The sequence below is a fragment of the Montipora capricornis genome, chromosome 11, assembly GCF_036669925.1.
Source record: "Montipora capricornis isolate CH-2021 chromosome 11, ASM3666992v2, whole genome shotgun sequence".
NCBI lineage: Eukaryota > Metazoa > Cnidaria > Anthozoa > Scleractinia > Acroporidae > Montipora > Montipora capricornis.
The window spans coordinates 14,450,162-14,454,077 of NC_090893.1; the positions used below are offsets into that span (position 1 = coordinate 14,450,162).

General features: G+C 40.9%; 1 protein-coding gene across 1 annotated transcript in view; it reads right to left on the bottom strand.

Annotated features, from left to right (window-relative positions):
• Positions 1 to 1,973, bottom strand: part of LOC138023781 (uncharacterized) — a 21,836-nt gene extending 19,863 nt beyond the window's left edge. The window contains exon 1 of the mRNA XM_068870850.1: positions 1,131 to 1,973. The gene's annotated coding sequence lies outside the window, so the exon portion shown is untranslated. The remainder of the gene's footprint in view (positions 1 to 1,130) is intronic.
• Between the last annotated feature and the right edge of the window lie 1,943 nt (positions 1,974 to 3,916).

Genomic DNA, 3,916 nt, shown 5'->3' on the forward strand with positions numbered 1-3,916 from the left:
TGAAAACACACCAGAAATCTTCGCATTTTCTGTTGGACGCGGACCCACGCGAAAACAGTATGTAACTATTTAGTCGGAAGAGAAAACCGTTTGGAAATTTATTGCTATCTTTTTTGCTCCATTTTTAAAATATTTCAACACACGAATTCAAACCAAGATGTATATCCATTAGCCGGCCAAGCTCCAAGAACGAATTTCCACTCATGATCAAACAGTCACAGCAACCGAGACTCACGTTGACCTTGGAATCATTTCAACGGTGCTACCAGGGAAATATCTTAGGAAAGTTTCCTAAGATATTTCCCTGGTAGCACCGTTGACTCAAAGGAGAATCTCGCTTCGTGGCATAGAAACGCACTATGTAGTCAAAACATTCGTCGGTTTTACTGGCCTGAAAAAGAGTATTTTTTATCGAGGGAGATCTGATTTTAATATACCCGATGGCAGCCCTATTGAAGTCACATGGCAAGGCGTCGACCAATCAGACATTTGTCGCCAGTGAAAGCGTGTGTCACCGTGCTTTTTCAGTGCTTTTTACGTTGGGCAAGGCCCCAAGAAGTCAAAGGACAGAAGCTTCGAGAAACCGCCTCAGTAATTCAAGTCAGAAGTTGACCAGTGAAGAACCAAACAATGGAAATCACTGGTTCTTAATAGCTGGAAGAATTGGAGATAGTCAGCCAGCAAATCGAAAGTCATAAATATCTTACATTGAGCTAAATGCGTTAAGGACAACATCATAAAGTGATCGTGTTTCCGAAGCTGTTCCTGAGCAGGAACTGACATATCGCTGGCTAAACCGAAGAGGAAATATGCGCACTGAGGTGAAATGTTCGAAGCAATCATTCAAGGTCCATTCATGTCACACCATTTCACCTTTGTAGAAAGGGGGGAAAAGCTAAACTGCAGGATATACCCAGCCACTTATTTGTATGCGAATGGCGTTTATTGTTACATGCGTCGTAATTCAAGCGATGCCGCTACAACTTAAACAAAAAGAAATTGGGATGTGCATTTTAGAGAGCGACTGATCCAAAACAGTGAAAAAATGCCAGACGCGCGTTAAGTAGTACTACGTTTAAAGATAACGTGTTGTAATCAAAGGTGTCATGAAAAATGGTTTGAGCATTTACCTGGTGTTAGAGGAGGAGACGTCGTTATTTCTTTGATCTTTGAAATAAGATAACCTACCGGTCAGTATAAAATGCAGACTACAGACCCGACTACAGACTGCAGTTTCCAGATTGCAGATTGGGTTTAAAATGCAAACTAGGTACAAAATGCAAACTGCTGACTGGGTCCAAAATTGACTAATGTTTTGACTGCATAGTGCGTTTCTATGCCAGTGAGATTCTCTTTTGAGTTAATGGTGCTACCAGGGAAATATCTTAGGAAATTTCAAGGTCAACGGGAGTCTCGGTTGCTGAGACAGTGTTTGAGTGGAAATTCGTTCGTGGAGCTTGGCCGGCTAATGGATTAACATCTTGGTTTGAATTCATGTGTTGAAAATATCAGTTAAAAATGGAGCAAAAAACACACCAATAAATTTCCAAACGGTTTTCTCTTCCAACTAAGGCCCCGTCCACACGTATCCCAGATTGAAAAATATTTCCATCCACACGTAGCGTATTCAAATCGAATTTGCCCGTGCACACGAATCCGAAACGTTTCCGGATTCTCATGGTCATAAAGCTCTCGATAGATGTAGGTCTACATGACGTCTATTCGGCGATAGATGTAGATTTTGCAAGAGAATGTGAAAAGACGGACCGGCGCCACCCTCCTAGCGAATTTGGACCCCGGGTGACTAAATCCCCTATCGCGGATTTGGACCCTTCCATATTACACTTGCATGATAACCCCTCGTATCATTGTCTTCCGGAGGATTGTGTATCATCCTAGAAGAGAGTTAATTTGAAGGCGGTATAAAGTTAGTCCTTCCAAATGCCTGGTTTGGCCGGTCAGTTCTGCCAAATGGAAAGCGCCCTAAGTGTAACAGAATCAAATATAGTGATAAATATTCGCAAAGGTTGTTGGAGGAATGTATTGACTGAATGCATAAATGGCGGCCAAAAATGTATTCTTTTGTTTATATGCTAATTAGACTCACCAGGCTCACTCTCAAGCAACCTTTCTTTTGCATTTTGTCCATGCAAACGAGGTTAGTGAGGCTAATTAGCACATAAACAAAAGTATATGTTTTTGGCCGCCATTTATGCATTCGGTCTATAACTGGCACAAAGTGTTAATAAATACTGAATGGATCTGCTCTACTTGCCTAACCTGATGACATCAACAATATGACCTGGCAACAAAAATCAGAACTTATTCAAAATTTCCCTGTCATCTGTACTAGCAACTTTGAACACATGGTACAGCTCTTGGCAAGATTTCCGCACAGGTCCCTACTTCATTATGCATACACTCCTTTGTTTCAAGAAAACAATAGCGATAACAATAGACGTCCTTTGGGACTGTGGCGCTTTGTTCTTTCTTTTTAGAGGTTTTTTTTCTAAGTCTATATGGACTTTAAAAAAGTCGGTCGAACTTCTGTCTGAAATACGGAAAATCGAACAGTTTTTCCTGCAATTTCGGCACTTTTCCTGCAATTTTACCCATTTTTCAGTTTTAGAATAAGCGCAAGAAGTGGAGTTTCAAGCAATCGTTGTAATAGGGTTCAGATTCGCAAACATAACAAACAAACCAAATAAAAGTACTGTCATAAGAAATTTAATGGCTACCTGCTCTTTTTATCGTGAAATTGTTCTTCCTGTCTGCTTAAAAATTCGCTGAGACACTGCAAAGTGTATATTTTCTTCCTTTCCTGTATTTAGGATCACGAACGGTGCATTTAGAGGGATTTTGCGATTTATCGCTCTTTGTAGAGATCGGCAATATGCTCAATGATACTTCCAAGTAAATAGCTTTGGTAGAGATCCATGGATGTTCCCCTACGAGGCATACTTCGTTTCACTCCCCATCATGTCTTTTCAATGCCCTGCTGTGGGCTCGTTTGCATGTGTTGACGAAGTTTAGGCGATGGTTAACTGCGGTGAGATGATGTTAACCCTTGTCTTGTAGGCAGTTGTAAACTTTCCGGGCACAGGTAGTTAGGGCTAATATTTTTTCAAGGAACGTTTACGGTCAGAAAATTAATATGTGTTCTGGCGGACTGAAGGCTATCCATTGCAGTTTTTTCTTGAGCATCGCGAAAAAGAGCCATCTCCCGATGCGGCACGTTGTCTTTGCCAACTGACCGCGTTTTCACACAGGTTTTGGACACGGAAGACGAAAGTAAATTGTTTTCTTTGCACCACTTTATGCACAACTCTGGAAAGGCTATAAAGCAGGAACAATTTCCAAATGATCAAATCTCCCATTGCTGTGACCCTTTTACTTCGGTAGCCATCTTGATTATTACGAAGACACAAGTTTGCTTCAAAAAAAGGGATATATGAAACGATTTTAATTGCAATGAACTCGTGCATGAAAGTTTCCCATGAAAGATGCACCAATCAGACTTTAAGCGTGGTATACTCTTCCACGCAGTGAACTTATAAGTGTGCCGCACGCACGGGGCATGAAGGAAAAGCAGGTCACAGTTCACAGCAATACTGGAAAACCTAAAACTATCACAGGGACTAACCTTAAGCCTAAACAGTGCCTTTAGTCGTAATTAGGGTTACGGTTAGCATTATTAAAGGGATTGGTTCTTTCAAGAGTAGTAAAACAGGGATCTCTTAACGGTAACCTACAAGTGTAAGTTCGATTGTAGGTGCTCGTCGCGGCACGTGTATATAATTACGTATAATTGTTATGCAAATAGTCAGCCAGAATTCAAAATAAATATCATTTTCAAGGTGCGAATTAGCAACTTGACACGTTAGCTCAGTGGTAAAGAACAGGCACAAGTAATCCA